Source organism: Grampus griseus, assembly GCF_964374135.1.
Source record: "Grampus griseus genome assembly, chromosome: 7".
NCBI lineage: Eukaryota > Metazoa > Chordata > Mammalia > Artiodactyla > Delphinidae > Grampus > Grampus griseus.
In genome coordinates, this window is record NC_139001.1 from 4974955 (window position 1) to 5001086 (window position 26132).

General features: G+C 53.3%; 1 protein-coding gene and 1 pseudogene across 6 annotated transcripts in view; one reads left to right on the forward strand and one right to left on the reverse strand.

The window, feature by feature from the left end:
* Positions 1-26132, reverse strand: part of AGAP1 (ArfGAP with GTPase domain, ankyrin repeat and PH domain 1) — a gene marked incomplete at its 5' end in the record, with an annotated part of 560328 nt that overhangs the window by 403689 nt on the left and 130507 nt on the right. The window lies entirely within an intron of this gene.
* On the forward strand, positions 9984-10565 carry LOC309824649 (large ribosomal subunit protein eL21-like; annotated as a pseudogene). The gene has a single exon. The product of its transcript is annotated as a large ribosomal subunit protein eL21-like (transcript).

A 26132-nucleotide genomic window follows, 5' to 3' on the forward strand; every position in this document is an offset into this window, starting at 1 on the left:
CGGTGCTTTCTACAGTATTCCAAGGCAGGTTAAAACAAAAGACGTGTGCAGCAAGTTAAACTAGTGCAAGCCCGACGACAGGTAACTTGATGCTATAGAGCCTCCCTGATGAAAAACTTCAGACTTTAACACTATTTGCACATCTGACTGCTTGGTTTCAGATATTTTCTATCATATCCTGAGGCTCAAAGGGAGTGTATTAGAACATGACATCATCTGTCTTCAGTTTACCTTAAAAGTAACTTCAGTGAGGGCAGTGGTTTCTTTGTATTGGCTGGTTTTAATATACGCCCTCGGCAGTCAGCTAACCTGTGAAGTCCGCTAAGGAGGAATACGCTCTCCGGGGCTGGTGGGTTAGCCGCTGAAAAGCTCTGATGAAAAGCCCACATTGCAGTGCTTCAACTATCTCCATCTCTATCAGAAGCAGGGTTCTGGTAATTAGCAGAAGGATCGTTACTAGTGATTTTTCTGTGATGAAATGCCCAGGAGACAATATTCTTAGGCATCCCCCTCACACCCCTCCCCATGAGAAGGACGCAACAACCTAGCCTAACACCCTGCCCCCAGCCTCTTTAGGGCGATGCCCAGGCAGCACGTAGAGAGTTGTGCTGTTTCTGGAGGATTCTGACCCCCAAACAACTACCAGAAGGTCAGCTGATACTTGCAAGAGAGGGTTACCACATCTGCCTCCAGAACCTTCCCTGTTGGAGGTCCAGAGAACTGAGCAGAGTAGAGAACGGAGATTTCAGGATCAGCGTGGGGCTGTGGTTTTCCCTGCCCGTGTGCTCTAATACATTCCTAGGAAACAAGAGTCCTGGCCCAGACGAGCTCTCACCATATGATGCCACTTGGCAGGAAGGCTGTGGGCAGAGACCCGTCTCTGACCACTGGAGTGAACCCTCTCTACCAAAGGGTGAGAGCTGCCAAAGCAGCGAGGACACATCACACCACTCACAGATGGTAGTGCCTACAGTGAGATAGAAATTAACCAAGATGAACACCTCCTCTCCTGGCCACGCAGCACCACCTGCGTGGCGGCTTCCGGGACCAAGCCCCAGCTCCCTGCTGCAGCCCACAGGTATCCCAGCCGGCAAGAGCACGGTGCAGCACGAGCTCACGGGCCCGCTTATGGAGAACTGGCTGCGCCAGCATCTGCGGGAGAAAGGCACCGCTTGGCAAGGTGATGTCTCCCTAGACGGGCTCACAGTGGCTAAAGTGACAGACCCTGAAAGGCACCAACACACGCAGTTGGGAGCAGAGACAGTCAAGAACTTCCAGAGCTGCGGTATGACTGGGGAAAAACCGCAGTACCGGAGTTCTCTTCCAGCACGGCCACTCGCCGGCTGCTGAGGGCAGGTCCTTTAGCCGTTCCCAAGTCCCGGCGTGTTCTGCCAGGCAGGCCGCTGCGGGGCCCCCGGCCGGTTCCCACCACTGCCCTCCCCTGCCCGGCCGCGCTGCCCACCTCTGCGCGGGGACCCGTCGATGCTCTCGGCGCTGGACGAGTGCGCGTCGGCCGGGGCCCGCCGCAGGCTGCTGAAGTAGCCGCGCGGCCGCGAGGCGCCGCTCCGCGGGGAGGGACCGCCGCCGGTCGCGCCGTCCCTGCGCGCAAAGATACCACTGAAGAAGCGCAGCAGCCTGTGCTCCAACGCCGCGCCGGAGCCCGCGGCCGCCGCCCGCGCGCGCTCCAGCCGCTGCAGGTCGCTGTTGTCCAGCGTGCGGTTCTTGCTCTTGCTGCGCTCCCAGCGCTCCAGGTCCGAGAGCGCGTCGTTCTTGCTGAGCACCTCGCCCACGTCCAGGGTGTTGCGCTTCTCCGAGGCGGGCTGCCCGGAGGCCGCGGGCTCCAGGGCGGCCCCGGGGTCGGCCACGGCCTCGCCGCCCGGAGCCCAGGCCAGGCTCCCGGAGCTGCTGTGGCGCCTCCCGCGTCCCAGGGCCCGGCCCCGCGGCGCCTCGGGCCCGCTCCAGTGCCTGAAGCTGAGGCTGCGCCGCAAGGGCGCGGCTCGAGCCCCCTCCACGTCGGGACTGCCGGGAGCGGGCGAGCCGGTCCCCTCCTCCACTGCCGGGGGACTGCCGGCCAGGGCCGCGGGCTCCCGGCCGCGTGCGCACGGCCGGAGCCGCCCGAGCTCCAGCTGCCCAGTGCTGCGGGTGCGGAAGGTGCGGAAGTCCCAGGCGCGAGGCCGGCGGCCCTCGGGGTCCTCAGCGCACGCCACCTCCTCCGCCTCCTCCACTAGACGCCCGGGCGCGTCCGGGGAGCGCGCGGGCCGGGGCCTCCGGACCGGGCGCGGGTCGGGGCCGCCGGGGCCCGGCGCGCCTAGATGCTCCTTCCTGACCATGGTCACGGAGATGCGGTAGACGGTCTTCTTGGGGGGCGTCCCGCGCGGCATCGCGTCCGCGGGCGGAGACGCGGGTTCGCCGCTGTCGTCCAGCAGGTACATGTCTCCCGGGACCGCGGCCGCTGCGCCGCCCGCCGGGGCTCCGCCGCATCCAGCGCGCCGCGGGCCGGGCCGCACGGTCGGGGCGGTCGCCGCGCGCGGCGGCGGGGAGGGCGGGCGCGCCCGGACAGGGTCCACGCCCCCGGCTCGCCGCGAGGGCCGCGCTCAGGCTGCGGGAACGGCGCCCCTGGCGCCCGCCGGCCCGTGCGCCGCGCGGCCCGAGTGCGGGGGTCCGGGCCCGGGGCGCCGAGCCATGGGCCGGCGGGGCCGGGCGGGCGGACGGTCAGGCGTGGGGACTGTCTCGCCGGCAGGTGCGGTCGCGGCGCGCAAGACCCGTGGCGGGCGACGGCGCCCGCGGCTTCATTGTCTACGGCGCGGGGCCCGCTCTCATCCTCGGGCCTTTTCTGCACAGTTCGGCGGCTCCGCAGCCTCCGCCACTCCGTGGGTTCGGGACGCGCGGGCAGCTGCGCCGGCCGCGGGCGAGGGTCTGGCGGGCGGCGGTTTAAAATGGAAATGCGCGCCGGAGCGGGGCGGGGCGGGCAGGGGCAGACGGGCAGGGACAGACGGGCAGGGACCGCGGGCCGCGCGCCCAGCCCGGCTGCCGAGTCCCGGGAGCGCGGCGGCGGCGGCGGCGGGCGCGCGGCTCGGCGGCCAGGCCTAAGCGCCGGGATGGATAGCCGCCGCCGCGCGGACCGGAGCCTCCGGGGGATTGGCGGGGTGGCGGGGGGCAGGAGCGGAGGAGGGGGCTTGCGCCCGCCTGAACCGACACTCCGGGGCTTGGCTTGCAAAAGCAAACAGAACATGGAGCATCTCTCACCTGCGGAAGGTTTATAGGAAGAACCTCTCCTCATCAAGGAGCTTTGAAGGAGCGACTCAAAAGGTTTGTTTTCAAAAGCAAGGTATCTTAGGTACTTGTTGCCCTAACTACAAAGGAGCAAGTGCACCCCCAGGAAGGAGAGAACAAAGAAGGGCCCAGGAAGGCACCATCCGGCGATGGGGGTGCGGTTCACACCAGGGCCCTCCAAGTGAAGGACCGCGCAGTTTCACTCCTAGAATAATATTTTGGAGTATTTTTCCGACGGGTGGGGAAAAACTCCTGACAGGCAGGCATTTGCTGTCTTGGATAACAGGCCAGAGAATACAGTGGCTAAGAGCAGAAGAAAGAAGGCTGCCTGTCCCAGCCCTGCTTGTCCATTTCCTTCCTAGAGGGCTCAGTTTTTACACCTGTCAAGTGGGGATGGAAAAGAAATACAAAAACAAAAACCCAGTACCTAAACGCTGAGCGTTCTTGTGAGGACTGAATTAGCTGAGACTGCGTGCAGGCATTCTGTGTTAAGTGCTAAATATTTACCATTAGTAATTTTTTTTAATCAACAGGTTGTTTTTGTTTTTAAATATTTATTTATTTATTTTGGCTGCACTGGGTCTTAGTTGCAGCATGCAGGATCTTTTAGATGCGGCATGTGGGATCTAGTTCCCCAACCAGGGATTGAAGCTGGGCCCCCTGCATTGGGAGCGCAGAGTCTTGGCCGCTGGACCACCAGGGAAGTCCCTTTACCACTAATATTTAGTGTTGATTTTTCTCCCATCATTTTCCCACCAGCTACATCTTGGCACTGCAGATACTGGTTCTTCATATTATCTGATGCAGCACTATATTCACACGTACTTGATCAACACATTAGTTCTTCATGATGTCCTGAACATAGATCTCTCTGTTTAAAAGCTTCAGAAGGAAAATGTGGTAAAGACAACGTCCACTCATCAAACCGGATGCTTTTACAGCCTTCTCTAGGCCTGGAAATGCCAAAGACTGAGAGGCTGTTTCTAAGAAAAGCGCTCGAGGCCAGGCCAGGTGTGACGCTGGGATTAGACAGCTGTTCCCAAGTGCTGATTTCCCTTCTTTAATCTCTTAACAAGTAATTATGGGGCAACTATTGTGTTTGTGGCACTGAAAAGGATATGAAGATGAATCGTGAGGTCTCTTACAAAGGAGGTTATAACCTAGGAGATCTGGATTTGACCTCAGAGTGAAATGAAATATTTGGATTTGATGAAATAAACCAAAAGGTGGTTGAGTTTATTTTTAAAAAGAAACTTTGTGGCATACAGGATTTTTAGGGCAGTGAAAATACCCTGTATGATATCATAATGATGGATACATGTCATTACACATTTGTCCAAACCTATAGAACGTACAGCACTGAAAGTGAACCCTAATGCAAACGATGGACTTCAGCTGAGGATGACGTGTCAGTGTAGGTTCATCAGTTGTAACAAATGTACCACTCTGGCGGGGTATGTTGATGGTCCAGGATGCTCTGCATGTACTGGGGGGTGGGGCGGGGGGGAGGATGTGGGAATTCTCTGTACCTTCTTTTCAATATTGCTATGAACCAAAAACTAAAAAATAAGGATTATTTTTTTTTAAGTACTTTAAAACACACTTGACCACCCTCGGCTCTACCTGGACACAAAATTGCCACTGTCACAGGCTCACAAGCTCCATCCACCTGCTCTTGGCACTAAAGGATTCAGGACTGTGTCTCTCACATGTCCTCACTGCAAAGATGGGGACCCCAGGACAGATCAGTCTTACCTTTTGAGTTTCAATAAAAAGCCCCCTTTGATAAGACACACAGATCACCAACTTCTAGAGCTAGAGCCAGGCAGGAATCATCATCTCTCAGAATGAGGTTTCTAGAACCCACAGGTTAGGGGAGTGTAAAGGCTCAGAGAGGGTGTGTGCTTTCCCCAAGGCTACACAGCTCATGGCTGAGAGCTAAACCTGGGGTCACACTGCCTGTGCCCATTTCCATGCTTCAACGTCATTTCTTGTGTCAGCGTTCTGCTTTGTGGACATCAGAGAGAGAAACAAGTGTGTGACTATTACTGCATTTGACACTAATTGAACACAAATCATGTCTCAACATCTCAGCAAGTTTTCACTTATTCCTTTTTCCTTTTGTTCATTTATTCATCAAACATATATATTGAGCATCTACTGTGGCACTCCGCAGTGAGAAGGCAGAGTCTCTCTGTCCTCCGAGAAGTCACAAACCTGTGAAAGACGCTGCAGTTCTCAAGGCCAAGTGACGTAACACACAAAGACAGACAGGAGGATGAAAGGGTGGTACAGGGCAGGGCCCAGCATGGTCTGATGGACGAGCACCCAAAGAGACAGTAAAAGCCTCCAATTTTACAGCTGTCGAGACTTAAAGGTCCACCAGGGTCTATAAGCAGAGAAACTGAAATTCAGCAATGCAGAGAGACCAGGATCTCTGTTAGGACCAGAATCCAAGGCCCTAACTTAGCCTGGCATCCATTCTCACTAGTATTTGAGACCATGGCAACTTCCAAACATTGAGACGAATTTTAATATGAAATCAGCTGCCCCATAAGATATAAAATACATCTTGTTATCGTGGGCATTCACAGAGCCCAAGGAGGGGAAACAGCATTTCTTTTTTTTTTTTTTTTTTTGCAGTACGCGGGCCTCTTACTGTTGTGGCCTCTCCCGTTGCGGAGCACAGCACAGGTTCAGCGGCCATGGCTCACGGGCCCAGCCGCTCCGAGGCATGTGGGATCTTCCCGGACCGGGGCAAGAACCCGTGTCCCTGCATCGGCAGGCGGACTCTCAACTACTGTGCCACCAGGGAAGCCCAAAACAGCATTTCTTCAGAACTCAAATACTGAACTGTGAGGGTCCTTCCAGTCACTCCGCGGCTGTCTGGAATCCAGCCCGGGTTTTGCACTTTGCCGCCCGAAGATGCAGGCTGCAGAGTAGAAGATTCCATTCTATCCACCTTAGATAACTTGGAATCTTCGATGACACTGAACAAGGAGACCTCTTTCTGCTACAGCCGGTGGTGTTCACTATCTTCCAGTGCTTTCTGCCTCACAAGTAGCACCCATTTTCCATACCCATCGTAACGATTCCGTGTGAGGCCTGATCGTCTGCACTGAAAAACCTGGGAGAATGGCCTCTCCCTACTGCCCTGGATACATGGGCTCTTCCGATGCAAAGAAGACAGAGAGAGGCTCGGCCAGAACCTGCCCCTCCAAAATAGAAATCCTTTCTCACAGCCAGACCTGCCTTTGAAAAATAAAAAATAATCATACTATATGTGTTCAGGTGGGTAGGACTGCTTTATCTTCCTGTTGCTTTGGAAAGCAGCCCTGCTAGACCATTACCTCTTGAATTTTTCCATGCCATGGAGTATATCTGTATCACCATTTTGGCTTTAAAAAAAAAAAAAGAACGGAAGACTGTAGTGGATCTCACTGCCACATCAAAACCGCGCAGCCGGCAGGCAAGCAGGCAAAGCCTTGGCACTGCAGAGATGCCAATGTCAGAAAGGGAAGGACCACATGGGGGGTCCAGGAGAGGGGGCCGGCCCTACCTACGCCCCCACTCATCACCTCGGCAGCTGGCTTCCCTCCCCCAGCCCCAAGTGTATGAGATCCTTTGGCCACCCTCCCACGACTTCCCTGTCCCGGGCCATTTCTAGCTGCCCGTAAATTAAACATCCTGCGTGAAAATCCTACTTTGCATGCTTTCCTAGAGCTGATCAGCCTTGTTTAAAGGAAACCCCTGGTAGTCAGCAGAGCCATCTGTTCCACAAGCTGACTTTCCAAGCAGCAGAACGTGCCAGCCAGTCATCACATTTACAGGATCCTGGCAGAACCACATCTGTGGGCAACAGAAACCTGCAACCCGCTGACCGTGCCCCGGCCTCTGCACGCCCGCCCCAGGAGCCATCGAAGGATCCCCCTGTCACAGGACACGGGACAGCCTCTTTTCTGGCATCAGGTTGACCGACAGATACAAACAGGAAGCAAAGAAAGACATGTATGTTTTCCTAACAATTTCATGTTTTACCTTTTGGCAGAAGACTCGAGTCAGACCCTTGCAGGAGGAAGGGTTTCTGATCTAAGATCTACTGTGATGCTCAGCTTCTGCAATCACCCTGCCTGGGCTGAACTCATTAGGGGCCCCATTTTCCCTCATTTTATAAACTGCAGGTTCAAGTGGAACTCAAGTGAGAGGCCCTTGAGTCACAGAAGGACAAGGCACGTGCTCAGTCCCTGGGGCGAGGGCATTCAGCAGAAGAAAGACCACAGGGCGCCTCTGAGCACCTATGTCTTAGCGGCATTCTTCCTCAAGGACCGACAGCAATGCGGTCACTGCCAGCCGAACGACAGGACCGTGGGATGTGTACGGAAGCACAGACATCACAAGGCAGTGCCTGTGCTCCACACGCTTCAGTTTTAACAGGAAGCCCCAAGGTGCGGCCTCAACAGGCAAGACAGCCACACTCCAGGCGTGAGAGTGAGGAAACCGGGTCAGCAGCTACTGATCACAACTGAACTTGGTGTGACCTTAGAAGAAAGGGTTTTCTCAATCCACTGCCCGTCCGAAGGCATCCTCAGATCTGAGAATCAGGTAGTTTTGTCCCCATGGAAGCCAGACAGCTGGGTGCCCCTACAGGTGGGCCAGGGCAGAGGAGGGGCCGGAGACCCACGCACCCACCCTCAGCAGTAGCTCAGGTCCAGCTCAGGATCCTGCCAGCAAAGGTTTCTCTGGGGGGGCCCTCCTGCAGATTCCAGGTGACAGGTGATCGCTACCAGATGCCGGCAGTTGGCACCACACCTGTGCGGGGCAGCAGCGTGGGCGTTCACACTTGACTTGCAGATGATTTCATGTCGAAGGTGAATCAGGAACAAACACCCTGACAGTCGGTGGACCTCTGACAGCGGGGGTTGACAAGTGTCACAAATAACCACCAACCAGAAGAAAGTGTAACATGTGATAAGAAGAAGGTGGGGAAGAGGAAGGCAGAAGATTATTATTTCTACCTGAGACACTCAAAAAAAAAGGTTTCCGGAAGGGAAGCGGTATCTGGCCTTCATCCAGAGCAGGGTGTGTCCACCGCAGTGCTCTGGGCTTTCTGGGCTGGGCCATTCTTGGTGGGGCGCCTTCTGGGCATCGTAGGGTGTTCAGTTAGCAGCATCGCTGGCCTCTGCCCCCTAGATGCTAGTAGCACCCCTCCCCCCCACCCCCCCCCACCCCCGCCCCGGTCGGTCGGCAGATACTGGCAAATGTCTCCTGAAGGCAAAATGCCTCGGGCGGGTCCAAAGGCACTGGCGAGGCACACCCACGTGAAAAGGGGACTAGGGGTTCCCGTCTTCTCAGCTTTTCATTTTACCATTTTAATAATTCAGCCAGTCCTGCCTGCCTCTGGTTGTAGTAATGGAAAGCTCCAGACACTCTCTCTAAAAAAAAGAGAAGCAATGATTTCCTGTAGTCCTTCCCCAGATCCGAAGAACAGCACGAGTTACAGAGGAGGCCACGACTGGTCCTCACTCTGTGACAGACACGTCATCAGTTACAATTAGTTAAAATGAATAAGTATCATGGATGTGATTAAAACGCTGGAAAGGAAAAAACTGAAGTTCTGCCCTACCTTAATTATTTAAAATCCAAAGCAATGTTGTATTATTTTTAATCAGAGAATGTCCGAAGCAAGATGCTTGGAGGCTTGGACCCAGGACTGCCTTCCAGCACTGCCCAGGTGTGGACAGAGCACCTGAGGGCACGTGGGATCTCAGTTCCCGCCACGAGCCCCTGCAGGGACTTGTGCGCAGGCCTGACGGGCCACAGACCAAGGGCTGGAGGTACTTTGTCACACGGTCCGCTCCTGCCTTAGCTCAGGGTGATATCACTCCATCCTTTGCAAATGGGAACCGCTGTTTAAATTACAGAAAGCTAGAGCTGGAAGAGATTTTAATTCGATCCATTTCACAGATACAGCAGCGGACTCCACGGGAAGCCACCTGCCCGAGGCCAAAGGGGAAGAGCAGAGGAGAGGGCCGTCCACACAGCTGGAACAGGAGCCCCTAGGAAAGCTCACAGCCACTTCAGCAGCCCAGTGAGGCGCAGTCCTGATTTCAAAAGGATGCCCCCTGTCAGTTACGAATAGATTCTCACTCCCAAATACAGGAATATGTCAGAAACATCTTCCTGGGCTCCCTTGCTAAGTGTCAGGCAAAAGTGACTTAAGATGCTGATAGAATGGAAGCCAAGCCTCCTCCCTGTCACTTTATGGAAACAAATGCCAACACCCCATGGAGTGACAACCAGAGCAGCTCCCACCTACGGTCACCCTTGCGATGCCAGACGCCGCGCTGCAGCCGGGGCTCCCCGCAAGGATGCTCCCCTTTTCCGGCCTCCAGCTCTCTGTGGCAGTTCAGCTGATGAGTCAGAAGGATTTAATCAAGGGCAACACACAACTTTGCACCTGTCCCCTGAACAGCTGCAAAGAGGCTCTGGAATTTGTGTGGAGAAAACCCAAGGAACTCTTACAGATTACCTAATCCTCCTAGCCTTCGAGTGCATGAGGGGCCGAGGGGCTGGGCTGATCTGGTAACATTTTCCTCTGCAGGATCCCCCAGAAGGGATTCCCCTAACAATAAAATCTGCCCAGTCGTCGACAATCAAAACCCAGGGAAGAGCCTTTCGGCCGGAACTGCCATCTTCCAGGAATTCGCCAAAATGACCAACACAAAGGGAAAGAGGAGGGGCACCGGCTACATGTTCTCTAGGCCTTTTAGAAAACATGGAGTTGTTCCTTTGGCCACATACATGCGAATCTACAAGAAAGGTGATAATGCAGATATCACGGGAATGGGCACTGTTCAAAAAGGAATGCCCCACAAATGTTACCGCGGCAAAACTGGGAGAGTCTGCAATGTTACCCAGCATGCTGTTGGCATCACTGTAAACAAACAAGTTAAGGGCAAGATTCTTGCCAAGAGAATTGCATATCGAGCATATTAAGCACCCTGAGAGCCGAGACAGCTTCCTGAAACGGGTGAAGGAAAATGATGAGAAAAAGAAGGAAGCCAAAGAGAAAGGGACTTGGGTTCAGCTGAAGCTCCAGCCTGCTCCACCCAGAGAAGCACACTTCATGAGAACCAACGGAAAGGAGCCTGAACTGTTGGAGCCCATTCCCTATGAATTCATGGCATGATGGGTGTAAAGAAAATAAAAGATCTGGACTGTAAAAAAAACAAACAAACAAAAAACACAGGGAAGAGTCTGATACGGACCCTCCTAACAGCCTGTGGAGTAAAAACAAAATACCAGGAGCTGTCGAAGAGCAGCCACCTAAGTGTGTGTGACGACAGCCGGACGTTTTCCAGGCTGGTCTTTAGATCCACGACCCCCAAGATTCGTAAAATCCAGAACTTCTGTGGAACTAACAATCGAGTACACAAATAATGCCGTGGGAATTATTATCTGCACTGTTAACTGCAGAGGAAAATGCCGTCAGGAAGAGCCTGTTGGAACACGAGTTATCACTACTGCATCCTGTGTGGGATCTGACTGCAGAGATATCTGGAAATCTTTCATCTGTGCCCCGGGGACTTGAAGGTTTGATATATTTTTCTCTAAGGGCTGAAAACAGCATGTGAAGATGCCTGTTCGAAGCCCAAATCCCCCCTCTGCCCCAAATCCGCAGCGGGAGACAGGTGACCAGCCTCCTGCCTTCGTTAGCCAATGTGTAACCAGCTCCGTGGTCCCCAGGCTCGGAGGATAAATGCTCCACGGCGGCTGATGGCAGCAGCCGGCCCCTTGGTAGTTACAGTTTGCATTAGAGCTCTGGGGACAGGAGACAAGTGGGTCGCCGGGATGAGTTCTGACGCAGTAAGATGGAAGAGAACATCTACGTCTTCTCCTCATCTGCTTGCCACACACTGGTCGTCATCAGCCAGTGCACGAGGAGCAGGGGCGAGGGGTGAGGGGTTCCTGGAGCAGGAAGGTGGGAGGACAGGGGGGCGCAGGGGGAAGGCAAGGCTGGGTCTCTAGCCCAGACAACTAGGGCAGCTCTGAGCTTCTTCACCTAGTTACGGTGGTGTCCTACGCTTGCCTCCTTTCAAAAATCACCACCAACCCCAGGCATGAAAAAGGATGGACCGAGGGGGGAATGATAAATAAAGCGGCCACGGCCAAACAACCCACAGGACTCACAATCTTTACTGACTCTCCCCTCCAGCGTCATCGCTGTTCCCCCAGGAGCGCTGCTAACACTTCTGTGATCTGCCTGGCAATGAACCAGCACAAGACTTTCCAAATTTGGAAAAGGAGGTGCGTGACGCCTAACCTGCCAGCTCTGGGCACCACTGTGGGCGGATCTAGGGCAGCCTGAAAAGCCTCTGAACTACAAAGTCATATAACCACCTAAGACATGACTAGTTGGCTCCGCAACAGGTGATGGCGGAGCTGGGGTTCAGGTGCCATCCCTGGGTCCCTCTTCTCCTGTCACTCTGTCACAGCCACTCCACCCCAAGGGGGGCGGCCGGGAGAACCAGGGCACACACACCTGCCTCCTCAGCCCCAGTGGCCTTGTCCTTCACTGGCCTCCAGAGGCTCCTCCCACGGCCACACCCAGAGCTAGCGCTGTCCTACCATCCTCGCCTCCAACAGCTGTTCCTCTGCCCACAGCCCTCCATGCCGGCCAGCCTCTCCTTCCAGAACTGCGCCAAAGCGGTTATTTTAATGGAGCCTCTCCTTCCCGATCCTTCAGATCCTTCTGTATCCGGCAAAGGCCGAGACCTCTCTGTCTACACCAGCCACGACCCTCCCAGCCCCTGGTGCCTCGGAGAACCCTGCTCCTGCGCTCCCCACAAAGGTGCGTCCATCCAAACTCCACCCCACTGGACCGACGCTGCTCACAAGGTGTCCACGGCCCGGCAGCACGTGGCGCCCACCCGACCCTCTGCATCTCCAGGAGGCTCTCGTGCAAGCTCAAGCGTGGAGGCACCGGGCCCACTGCAGATGCTCGCACAGCAGGAAGGGCTCGATGCCAGCATCCTGCAGCCCTGGGCTCCCACCCACCCTCCCCATTCCAACTTTCCGGGCCGACCGCCTTCCCTGAGAACGCCAGGGCACCAGGCCCTCTTACGAAGACTTCGGGCCAGCGTTCAGAGCGGCCTCACTCTTGACCCTCACAACCACACCCACGTCTCCCGCTCAGAGTTGGCAAACGGACCCTGTACCATCCATCACAATCATGTCCTCTCCTTCGGCCAGGCCAGCCCATGAAAATGCTCAATTATCTCCCATTTAATAAGAAACAGGAACAAGAGCCTCTCCTCCATCTGCGTGCCCTTGGCCTCTGCCAACGTCCTCCCAACTCTCCTTCCTCCCTCCATTTCCCCATCCTCTTCATCCTCCCCCGGATTCCCAGAGCAGGCGGGCCTGGCTGCCCCACGCCCCGGCTTAGCCCGCTCTCGGGCAACCATCCTTTCTGCTGTGATCAGACTTTTAGGGCACAGTTCCGCTCAGACCCCCAGAGACTCGTGTCACCTGCAGAGGAAAATGCCCACTCCTGCACTGGTGCCCCAGGCCCCAGACAGCCCCCACTCGCCCCTGCAGTATACAGCCACCGGGGTGCCAGACTCCAAGGCCAAAATGATGCAAACCCCGTGTGACTTCGGGAAAGTGACCTAGAGTCTCTGCACCCAGTCTCACTTATGCAGTAAGGTGATATAATCACAGGGCAGATGTGACGGCCAAACGTGATGATGTCTGTGAAGCACCGGCCCCAGTGCCTAGAGCAAGCGTGTGCCGTCTGCATCCCCAGAGTCTTCCCTGTAACCCATCAAACTGCTTCCTAGTCCAGACTCACCCCCCCACCCAGTCTCACCACTGCCTCCTGCTGGGGCTGCAGGGTCAGCTACCTCCTCTCATCACTGGGGCCCGGGCTCAGGTGTCTGTGTGTGGCTTCCCCGCCACACACACCTGTGCACACCCCTTCTGGGTATCGATCACCCTGCTCTGACCTGACATTCGCCATTTACGTAACCACCTCCCCCAGAAGATCAGGGTTCTTGACATGGGGCCACCAACTTCACCGCTAAACCCCAGCCCTTACCAGCGTTCTGCTTAAGAAATGCTGCCCGATGGTTCACTTGATCAACCCAGGTGGCTGATCCAAGCTGAGTCCCGGAGGGGAGCAGCAGTGCCTTGGTCGGTCGTGTTACAGATAACGGCAGACGTCAGCTGAGTTGCTGGCCCCGCCCCACTCTGGGATGCCCCAGTTTATACAGCTACACCGCAGGGCCACCCAACCCCCTCAGAGTTTATCTACAAAGTCTCCAGCGGTTAGGGAAAGACACGGCGAACAGGGTGATTCATTTCTTCCCCTGGCCACAGAACGCCTCAGCTGCAGCTGATCTTGGGTGGCTGCCCCCCGAGCAAAGGTGCCCCTCCCTTGGTGGAAAACAGGCAAACGTGATGGGGGGGGTGAGTTCCCAGAGCCTGACTGCCTGCGGGGAGTTCCCCGCCCCCCAGCAGAAGCTGCATTTTAGGGAGGGGAGTGCTGGCCAGAGGGCAGACAGTCTGGAGCCTGGAGAAGGCCTTCCTTGGAGGGATCCCCTGGTAGGGCGCCTCCTTCCCCGCCCACCCCTCGGGCCTGGGCCACACCTACTATGCAAAAGGAGGCGGGAGGGGATTCGCCCAGGGGTCCCCAGCCATCGCGGGATGGGGGTGGTCAGCGGGGATTCCGCATACAGGGGCTCCCCGCCCAGCACTGGGCGTTTCCTGAGATAGAAGGAAATGCAGGCTACTGAGCCAGGTGCTTAGAACACCCTCGAAGAAATACAACGCCTGAAATAACTTAGAACTCTTTAAAGGGAGGCCACTAATGGGACCTCCCCCGGAGTTAATGCAAGGATCCAAAGGCTCTGGGCACCGGGCACTTCAGAAGTTCTCAAAATAATGGTTTTCGGGCTTCCCTGGTGGCGCAGTGGTTGAGAGTCCGCCTGCCGATGCAGGGGACACGGGTTCATGCCCCGGTCCAGGAAGATCCCCCATGCCGCAGAGCGGCTGGGCCCCTGAGCCATGGCCGCTGGGCCTGCGCGTCCGGAGCCTGTGCTCCGCAACGGGAGAGGCCGCGGCAGTAAGAGGCCCACGTACCGAAAAAAGAAAAATATAATAATGGTTTTCCTCACTTTTCAGATGGCACATTCAGGGAAGCCGCCAGGAGCTGTGGAGGACCCACAGGGATGGCCACTCTGCAAATACCACATTGCTGCACCCAAGCCGTCCGAGAATCTCCAGAGAAGCGACAGCTGTCACTGGACATCTCTGGGTGCAAAAAACGGTGACCTAGGCAACAGAATGTTCATGCAAAAGACCTTTTTCCCAGGAAGACTGCTCTATGGAGTTACAAGTTCACACCCAAGGAAATTCAATACTTGAGACGGCCATCCACAAAAACCACCGGCACACACCACTCCCCTGGAACTTGCCAGCGTTCACAGGCTGTCATCAAGCGAAGGGATGAACCGGGGCCTGCAGCCTGCTCACGCCACCTCCCCCAGGCTGTCGTGCAGGGGCCTGGCCCACTTCCTGTGGCCAGGCCAGGGGCGGGTCTCACTCGTGGCCAAGAATGAAGGGCCGCAGTGTGGCCATTCTTTGTAAGCCACACCTGCAAGGCGCTTTCAGTTTACCCACTCCCTTCCAGACAAGATGTAAAAAGGTATTTTACATCGATCGAAGATTCCCAGTTCCAAAGCCTACTGTGTGCGGCTCCGTCCTCCCAGAGGCTTAACCTTTGAGGCTTCGAAGACACCAGGCCACCAGCAGGGCAGGCAGGCCCACCCCCAAGCCAGCCCTTCTAGCACTTCCACCCAGACCCCCAAGGGGCCCGCTCCCCACCCGCCTGCAGCCCAGGCCTCCCCTCAGGGGGCCCCACAGGCTCAACCAGAGCAGCCCTGGGCTCCTCTTGCCGAAGTGGCCATGGCCAAGGCCAAGGCTGGAGGAGGGCAGGCCACGGCCAGGCTCAGCCAGAGGCCCTTCACAGACGCTTTGACACAGTTCATCCATTTTATTCCCCCAATGCCCCATGAGGTGGGCACTGCTATTATCCCTAATTTTACAGACTTGGAAAGTAACTCACAGAGGGGTTGAAAAGGTGCCCTGGACCTCATTCCCGGTGTGCCCTGCCCCGACACCCTCCCCAAAGCACCGACTGCACCCAAGGGGTGAGGCCGAGCCCACAGAGGAAGGCTGGACTGGAAGTCAGGGTGGGGAGACAGGGTGAGAGTGCTTTGTGGAGGAGGGGGAACTTCATTTTGCTGTTGCAGGTGGTGCTGGGTAAAGAGGTAACAGACTTCAGAAGCAGGTAGGCAGAGGAAGTGACACACACACACACACACACACACACACACACGCACCCCTCACCCGGCTCCATGCGATGGGAAACTGAGAGTTCAAGGCAGCCTGGGGTAAAACAGGCTCCCATTTCACTTGAACCTCTAGGGACAAGGTACCAGTCCAGGGGTCAAGATTATCCCCAAATTCCTCCCTCAGGGCTGAGCAAAGCCCTAGGCTCCCTCCCCTTCCCCGTACAGGCTTTGAGAGGGCTTCCGCCTCCAGCCAGATTCCAGGGCAACCCTCCCAGGAAAACCTAACGGCCCCAAATCACCAACCCACTGCCCAGTCCACCTGCTGAGCCCGCCCCCTCCAGGAGAGCCCCCTCCGGCCCCCTTGAAACCTGCCCCCTGCCCCCCACCCTGTGTGCCCCCAGGGCCCTGTCACCCCTGGTCCCAGCCCCTGACCTCAACCCTGGAAGGCAGCAAGCAAGTCTGTCAATTGCAGTCCTCCCTTCCCTAAAGAGGAAGTACTCACTTACTAAGCCATAAATTCTTAGCATCAGACATACTCCGCATACAATTAGATCAGGACCACGGCATGGGCATCAGGAAAACTGCTCATCCCCCAGGGGATCCAGACCTTTCGCGGTTTCGTCAACTCAGCTCCTCCAAGCGTTATATTAGCAGCGTTATTTCTAAAGCAAAATCTCGTCATTTCTAGTAACAGAAGAGATTTATTTTGCTAACAGAAAACGGTGTGCACAGAGAAGCAGAAATGATTTCCAAAAGGATTAAAAAGGGTAAAGGAAAATGTCCATAAATGATTAATTGGCTACCAAGGTTTTAATGACCTTGCTGACCAAGACCAACAGTTTGACGTTCATAATGGCGTTGAAACATCACTGCACTTGTCTGCTTGGGCTGCTGTCACAAAGTATCAGACCCAGGGGTTTAAACCACAGAAATCGTGTTTTCTCGTAGCTCTGGAGGTTAAAAGTCTGAAGTCAGGTGTCGGCAGGGGTGAGTTCCCCCTCCATGGCTTGTAGGTGGTGTTTCCTCCCTGTGTCTCCACATCGGCTTCCCTCTGTGCCTGTGTCCTAATCTCCTCTTGTAATATAGGACGCCAGTCTTATTAGATTAGGGTCCATCTTAGTGCCCTTATTTTAACTTAATAACCTCTTTAAAGGCCCTGTCTCCAAATACAGTCATAGTTTGAGGTACTGGGGGTTAGGGCTTCACAGCTCATGGCATCTTCCAGATGGCATCATGGTTTAACCAATAACAACAGAACTTCTTAAAGGAAGGGGTGCATTCAATATCTAATAGTCCCATTTGGATTTACAAAAGGCATTTTTCGCAGTAAAAACTCCAAGCAAGCCCGACATCAACAAGGTGCTGCCATGCTCAGCTCAGCTCCCGAGCTCCCCAGGCCCCAACGGGAGTAACAGTCACTAGTTGGTGAAACTCAGGACAGAGAGAAACTCAGCTTTTTCTGGGGGAAGCTGAGTCTCACCCCCGCCAGGCTCACTGCCATCCTCTCGGGGAAACCTGGAAAATTCACAGCACATGTGTGGGCTGGGATCCGTCTTGACTCTCATTTCTACCTTGTCATGGACGTTACTGGATTCCTTGAAAACCAGGCGTGTCTTGCTCAAATATTAAACCAAAACCCATGTGTATGGTCAGCAGTTTCAACTAAAGACCCCTGGCACACAGCGGAATGCAATGCTTCTCCGTTTCCTTTGTAGCTCTTATGTTCAGACTGCGTTGTTCGCTAGGCATAAAGCAAGATTTTAGGCTTAAAATCTTTCTTCTTTCTTTTTTTAAAGTAGCCCTAAGAACAAGTACGTGAGGACTGTCCGGCCAAAGAGGTGTGTCACGTTCAAACCCGAGCCTCCGCAGTGGTAGTAAGGCGCCAGGATAAATGAAAGCAATGTTCTCTCCCGCCTGGTGTCCCCATCAGCCAGCAGCAGGCATGACCTACCCCCCAGGCCAGTGGGAATGGGCTGCGGTCTGGCGGTAAAGGACGGCTCCTGTGTCCTCACGGGGAAGGGGACATGCAGTGGACGGCCTTCCCAGACAAGACGCTTTCTTCCCTTGTCTGACTGAGCCTGTGCAGCCCTGCTAGTTACTTACTGGAAGGTTCAAAGCCCCAACCGCCTTGCCTTCCTCTGCACTGCCCCCTCTGATCCAACAGAGGTTCGCCCACAGCACGCAGGACAGAGTCTCACTGGGGGGATAAAAAGGAGGCTGGAAATCTCCACTGAACAAATTTAAACATGAATAAATCATACTTTCTGGAAAATAAAATATATATGGTTAAGTTAGATTACTTCCCACAAAGTAAGGGATTCTGCTCCAAGGCGACCCACAGAGCAACAGGGGAGCCACCTGCTTCTCTCCAAGGTAACTGCTCCACTCAGGGTGTGGCTCACACACAGCCTGGCTTGAGAAACACCTTGTTATTAGTTAGCACTCAGCAGGGTCTGCTCTCTCCATCTGCTTTCACTCTGGAGGTCGAGGGCAGGGAGTGTAACACTGGTGAAATAAAGGGATGACGATCAAGAGGAAAGTGAGGTGAGCCTGGGAGGCTTCTGGACGCCTAATTAATTCCATGTCCTCAATTCCAGCATGAATTAATTTTCCAAGCATATGTATGTCTGCCTTTAAATCTATGCTGACCTTGGGTGGAATGCACAAAGGTTTCTGTTATCACGCAACTCAGGAAACAAACAAACAAACAAAAACAACCTGCGGATCCCTCTGGGTACAGTAATTAATATTCCTTATTCATGAAAGAGCTTTGTTTGAAAATATATGATTCAATCAGAAAGTCATTTTCTTTCCAAGTTTGCTGGGTCTCCTATATGAATGCAAATCATAGTGACAAAGACACAACATAAAGACCGAAAACTGCACTGCTTACTCCTTATAATGTTTAAATTTGGTCCAGATAGAGCCATGAGAAGCAACTCAGAGAATCTGATAGAATACGTTGGATATTCTTATTCTCATTTTCTTGAGACAATCTGCCTTCATGAAAATAAAGCAGAGATCCATGATGGAGCCTTTTCAGATGAAATTATCGTCAAGCGCTGTCACGTGGGACGAGAAGAGACAGTCTAAAAAGTCCTGCGGGTTAGGACTGGAGCACGTCAACTTTAGGACTGGCCAAAGGGGACCACTGACCACCAATATATAGTTCCTGTCACTTGAAATGTGTCACTGTCCTGGGATCACTTCATCTCCACTAAACCCATACGCGGACGTCTGTGGATGACCTTGGACTGGGTGAACCACGCTTTACTCTGGTCTCTACCTTCGGACAGTGATGCCGTGCCCATTAGATTTTCTCTGGTCATCATTCAATCAGCAGTATCCGTGATGCAGAATATTGTGCCCTTTTTCAATCTGTCATATATCAAAATATTCAACTGGAAAGTCTGTTTCCTTCATCTTGCTATTGTTGTTACATAGTTAAGCAGTCCCAGCTGTCCAGGAAATACCACCGCAATGAACACATTATTGGGCAAAGAAGAATGAATGGAGGTTGCTGACAACCATTCCCCCGGCTACAAAGAGGCCAGGAAAAAAAGCGCCCGCGTTACATGAAATACACAGTTATGAATAAAATCCCTCCGCTGACCTCCTCGCAGGCCAGACTGAAATAAGCAGCTGGAGGACACTGATTATAATCTCCTCTCAGTACCGGTAAGATGTTTCTTCTGGTTCTTTAACTGTATTTTCTAAACTTGACATGTACTGCTTTTCATAAGAAAGGCTATTTTTAATGTTTAAACTTGGGCTGAGGCTGGCTTTCAATAATTTTGTTTATGCTCTCAGCGAGACAATGACTTTAAAACCCATCTTTACATCTCTCTCCTCAAGCCGACCACCTTTAAATCCTGAATGTTTCCCCTTTACTACTTAATCCATCCGATAATAAACAAAGTTGGGACAAATCAGGCAGAAGAGAGCAGTGAACCTACGCACTATTCTGTATGTAGCAAAGCAAGAGGGGGCCCCCCACCCCCACCCCCCGCACAATGGCTGGGTACCATTTCCTCCCTTCAAGAGGAGGAAACGGGCTTTGGGAGGTCAAGGACTTGCCCCAGGCCAGACAGCTAAGGAGGGATGACAGTTAAGGGATTCCTGGCGAGGTCAGCTGACTACAAAGCCAGGCCCTTCTCCTTCCGGGCGCTGTGCTGCCTTCCCACCCTTGCTGATCACTGGAAGCACAGGTATTGCTCCTTCACACTTTTGTTATCTCCAGCGCTGAGCCCTCTTCCCCAAGGTTTCAGCAATGTCTGTGCAATAAAGTTTTGAAATCTCCTGTGTTCACATGCACAGCCCTCCTCCAGCTGTCCCCTTAAGGTGTAATCAATGTCGTCACTCCACAGACATGTGACCAGGGAATTTGCTTAGGGCAGTTCCTCAAGGGTGAGTGAACCAACGTGGAGAGGGTAGGAGAAGAGTCTCAAGACGTAGGAACCCAGCAGGTGGGTGGGCAGAACCTCAGTGGGTGGTGGACAGAGGCTGGAGCGCGACCAGGTGGCCTCGGTGGGGTCCCCCGATAAACCTGGAAGCCAGGCCCAGCCACCCGGGGTCGGGTCGCCTGCTCCAGAGGGACACACTTGCGGCATCCCTCCCTATGCCTTCGGAAAGGCTGTCAGCTGGTCTCCTGCCCAGTCCATGTGTGTCTTCAAATGAACGCAGGCCGACCCTCCTGGTATGATCCACGGTTGGCGTCATCCTGTATTTCTCCCTCGGTTAAATAACCATTACAAAGCTGACCTCAAAAACCAGAAAGGTGCCCCAAACCCTAAGCATTTCCTACTAGAAGACACTTTGTGTGATGTAAGGCTAATTTGCATCAAGAGAAGACATTTTCATCGACGGTACTTGCCTTACCCCTTCCATCACTGTAGGCTACCTTATATCCTTTTTGGAACACGACAGGGTAGAAATACATATTACTCCATCAATTGTTGTGAAAATCTCTTTAATTTCTTTAGCTTAGATTCCTAGAAGCGTAATTCCTGGGTCAAAGTGTACAAACCATTTATCCATTCACATTTCCAAACTGCTTTCTAGAAAGGGTAAATTATTTCGACTGCCCCGTCATTATTTGGGGGCCTCAGTGTTGCCCTCTCCCTACCCACCCGACAGACAGGCTTCTTTGGGCCACCGTCCAGCCCATCCCCACAACACGGCCACAGGAATGGATACCTCTGTGCCACTGTCACCGCTGGTTTTAATCTTCGCTTGTTTGCTCAAACAATGGCATCTCAGCTTAACTGGGTTTCGTTCATTTACCTACGGGAATCTTCATGTTCATTAGTATGAGCTCTTTAAACATCAGGAACAGCCACTTGTCTGGAACATTCAGCGCAAGTATGTTTTCCGTAACGTGTCAAAATGGAGATCAGAGGACATCAAAAAAGATTTTCAAGAATACTGCTATGCAGACATCAGAGCATAGTTTTCTCGATGGTACCAGATCTCCCTCCCGGTTGGCACTGCCCACAGAGCGGCAGTCCATCTTGTCTCTATATTGGCTGCTCTTAATTAAGGCTGCCAACAGTCACAGAGGCTGGGGTTCTTCTGAGGAGCATGCTAGCTCTTCCCACAAAACGTTCCTTGGTAAGTCTTTCTAGACTTTTAGCCGCAGTTGAAAGCTAAACTCACAGGTCTGTAATTTGCAGAAACCACATTTTTGTTTTCTACTCTGAAAACGGGTACTTTTTTCACGTTGAATTTTCTGTGCCCTATTTGCCAGGTGTTCTTCAGAACAGCAGGGTGGGAGGGGGAGGGTAATCTCATTTACAAGGATCCCCCGGACCTCAGAAGTTATGCAAGCCGTAGCACAGGTGTCCAGTTTTATGTCCTTTCTTCTCTGCTGTGTCCCCAGTGCCTAGAACTGCCATGGAGAACAACTAACAATAACGGATGGAGGGAGTGGGGGAGGGGAGTGAAAGAATAAACCCACCCAGCCCCCAGAGCAGCAAGGGGCTCCCTCACACTCCCTTCACTCCTCCTGGGTCGGATCAATGCTTACTTTCATCTTTTCCATCCAAAGCTCACTCTCCAATCAAAAACACATTTTTCTGGGCTTCCCTGGTGGCGCAGTGGTTGAGAGTCCGCCTGCCGATGCAGGGGACGCGGGTTCATACCCCGGTCCGGGAAGATCCCCCATGCCGCGGAGTGGCTGGGCCCGTGAGCCGTGGCCGCTGAGCCTGCGCGTCCGGAGCCTGTGCTCCACAACGGGAGAGGCCACAACAGTGAGAGGCCCGCGTACCGCAAAAACAAAACAAAACAAAACAAAAAACAAACACATTTTTCTGACTGTCCACCAACATGGTCATGGAATTTGATTTACTGAATTCTGTTGCCTCGGCAACTCCACATATTAACTGGAGCTAGAAATTAAAAAGCCACTACTTTGATGTAAAAGGCACTCCAGCGTAAATGATAAGAGAAGCCAGCTCCCGATCTAAATGAAGAGCTGAAGTGCTTCTAACTGATTTCATCTCCATCAACCTCATGACACCCAGGCACAGCCCAGACCCTTAAGATAGTGACACCTGATACACTGCATACGCCATCGCGCCCTTTAAAATCCAATGCTCCCTGCTTGGCGTGTGGTCCCCGGACCAGCAGCATCGACAGAGAATGTGGCATGAGTGTTAGAAATGCAGACTCTCAGGCCTCACCCGAGACCTTCTAAATCAGAATCTCTGGGGGTGGGGCCCGGGAATCTGTCTCAAGAAGATTGCTTCTTAAGCATCTCTATTCAAATGTGCAAAGCGCTGCTCCAGGACACAGAGGGCTGATGTCCTTTCTGACATTTCTGATGTAACAGCCCATTTTAGATAAACACTTTAGCAAATGTCTTAAAACGACTGATTTAGTAAAACACCAGATGTTCTATTTCCCCACCCTTTCTTATTTCCCCTGAATTCTGAAAGAATGGTATGGCATTGAAGGATCATTAAAGTCACACATTTTTAAAAGACATATAACAAGTGTGAAAGGCTTTTAAAGCATGACAAAGTCAATGATGGAATAATGGAAAAATTAAAAATCTCCTGGAAGTAGAGGCAGAACTGCACCCAAAATGTCTCTAGGACTTATTCTGTAATAGGAAAATAAACGTCTCCTGTAGCCTCACTCCCTATTTTAGAGGAAACTGCCCTTCCCCCTCCGCCCCACAAAGTCCTCTGGGTCCTGGAGCTCTCTGCCCAGTGACCACACCCACCTCCCTCCTGGGGCCCGCCTCCTCCAGGGAGCCCCCTGCCCATCCCTAAACAGCAACACAACTAAATTCCGGTACATGTCAACGGTTTTTAAATAAGCTTTCTGGAAATGTCTAACCACCCTCCTTTGGGACCCTCACGAAGTCACACCATTCTGAGTCCTCCAAGATGCAATCAGAGGCGCCACTGTACTGATGGCATCAGCAGGGTGACCACAGTTGGACCAACGATAATCCTGATGAAAGTTAATGTGCAGGTGCTCAAAGCACCACGGACACATGGGCATGCGCATTTTAGATCTGATCACTGCCCCCATCAACTTCTGGAGGTGGACACCATTACCTCTCTCCTTTTTCTAAATAAAGGGCTAGAGACTTGGAGGGGAATCACTCAGTCACACAGCAAGCAGTGTGCAGGAAGGGAAGGCGCAGAAATCTGAACCCAGTTCAGCCTGATTCCAAAACGCTTGGTCCTGATTTAAGAGATGGAGAAACAGTAGGAGGGGCGGAGGGTGTTCTGCAGGGAGCTGCCGGGACCAACCCATCCTTCCCCACTATGGCTCTAGCGTGGGGTGCGGGAGGGGTGCCCTGCTTCTCACATCCTGGGAACCGAGCCCCACAGCTGCGGTTCTGCGGTGGCCTCTGCTCCTGTCTTCGTATGGCTTTAACTTTATGGCAACAGCAACTACAAGATGGCATCACCCTGAAGAGGAGGAACCGTTTTTCAGGCTGTGGCTGGATTCACCACGGACATGGAAACCCTCTCTCCAGGGAGATAACCACTCAGGCAAAGTACCCTTGCTGCTGGCCTCCTGGAACCTCCGACTTCAGGCACTTTAACTGAGACAAGTTTGACATTGTCGCCTGCAGACTCCTCAAGGGTTCTCATTACACAGTTCTCCATATGAAGTGGGATGGAGCTGGCCCGTCCGTGGCCCATCAGAGGCCCAGATGCAGGGCCACTGCATCGTCACAATTTCATGACCCACCCTTAACCTAAGGGCTGAAGGTCAAAAAAGAAACCAAAGCTCACTGCCCTGGGGGGCACAGGAAGCAGAGGGGCAGGAGGCTGGGGGCAACCAAGCAGTTGGGGGAAGACAGAAAGAAGAGATGGGAGTGGCACCGTGCCCACCGGATGGACACACCCACGGCCAAAGCTCCTCAACACTGGCCCACAATCGTGCAGGGCTTTCTAAGAACAGAGGAGGGTGAGGGTCAAGAGAAGAAGGCACTTGTGCTAATCTCAGTCACCCCAGTACTCTCGACCTTCGTGTATGGTTGTGTTTGGGGGTGGGGAGGCTGCATTAACTAAAAGATTTAATTTTTCTGAATGGGAACCATCTGCTCTAATCCAGACTGACGGGGAAGCGGTGGCTGTGTGGTCCATGATGCAGACAAGGAGGGGGAACCACCAGGTCCCACCTGGGCCCCCATGAACTGGTCAGCCATGAGCCTGGACCATAAAGTGATGATGAGACTAAAACGTTCACGGAAGTTCATTCCAGACCTCAAATTCTACCATTTTTTAAAGAACTTTATTGAAGTAGAGTTGATTTACAGTGTTGTGTTAATTTCTGCTGTACAGTAAAGTGACTCAGTTATACATATTCTTTTTCAGATTCTCTTCTATTATGGTTTATCACAGGATATTGAATATAGTTCCCTGTGCTATACAGTAGGTCCTTGTTTTTATCTATTCTATATATAATAGTTTGCATCTGCTAATCCCAAACTCCCGATCTTTCCCTCGCCCAAATTCTACCATGTTAACATCAGAATTCCTCTCGTAGGCCACTACAAGTGATTCCTCAACTGAAAACCTCGATAAAGTTCACAGACCTCTGATCTGAAATATTCAGGTTACTCAGGTGCCCTCAGGTAAACATTTTTCTCCCTCCTGCTCAGCAAATCACTGAAATACGATAAGGGTAGACCCGTGATCAGTTGTCAAGATGATAAACTCATCTGCATGCAGTTGTGACCAAACATTTAACTAGCATCTTAAAAAGCAAACAGAAAGCCACCCTCTGTGTCACTGGGCACTCCTCACTGTCAGTACACAGACCCCCCAGTCGACTTTCCAGAACGAGGATGACCTTGCTCCCCTGACCTCCTTCACGCTGGCTACATCTATCTTCGTGAGCAACTCCAGCCCACCTTTTCTTTTATGTACGGTTAATTATTTTTCTGCTTTAATGCTACCTTCTTGTCCTAGGGCAGCACACAGCTGTAAGATCAGGAGCCCCCTATCTGGATGGTGTTGCCCCCTTTACACTTAAATGTGTTCTACGAAAGCCATTCTTAAAAGAGAGCAAAGCTGCTGCACTACCAGAACTATTTCTGTGTATAAGTCAGGACATCAAGCGCTGGGCTCTCTCCAACCAGAGCTCACGGCGTACCAGGGGACAGGACTCCAGCCAGCGGGCCTCACGGCCACAGTCCACTGTGCTGTATTTCGGTCACGTCTCAAATCCCAGAGCCTGTTTAGCCAGCTTCTCAGAGATTGTCTCCTGGTCTGAGTGCCTGACTCCGCTTTGCCTCGTGCTTATTCGATGTGGATGTTTGAATGATTCCCTCCACATGGAGAGGCTATTGTTGATCTCCCGCCCAGGGGATTAAGAGTCTGCAAGTGAACTGTTTATCCCAGGGCAGAGAATGAGGACGAGCTACTCTCAGATAAACGGGGCCTCAGACTTCCCTGGTGGCGCAGTGGTTAAGAATCCGCCTGCCAATGCAGGGGACACAGGTTAGATCCCTGGTCCGGAAAGATCCCACATGCCGCGGAGCAACTAAGCCCATGCGCTACAAATACTGAGCCTGCACTCTAGAGCCCGCGAGCCACAACTACTGAGCCCGCGTGCCACAACTACTGCAGCCTGTGTGCCTAGAGCCTGCGAGCCACAACTACTGAGCCCGCGTGCCATAACTACTGAAGCCCACGTGCCTAGAGCCCGTGCTCCACAACAAGAGAAGCCACCACAGTGAGGAGCCCGCGCACCACAACGATGAGTAGCCCCCGCTCGCCGCAACTAGAGAAAGCCCGCACGCAGCAATGAAGACCCAACGCAGCCAAAATAAAAAAAGGGGGGCCTCCCCTGTGGTCAACTCCCTGGAAACGCCTGTGTGAGCACCAGCGAGTACAAGAGAGAAACATCAACAAGAACGCTCCCAGGAAGTCCCCAGGGACGGGGACACACACACACACACACACACACACACACACACACACGGTGAACACGCCATGTGACAGCAACGGGCTCTGCTCCCCTCCAGTTCCCCCTCCA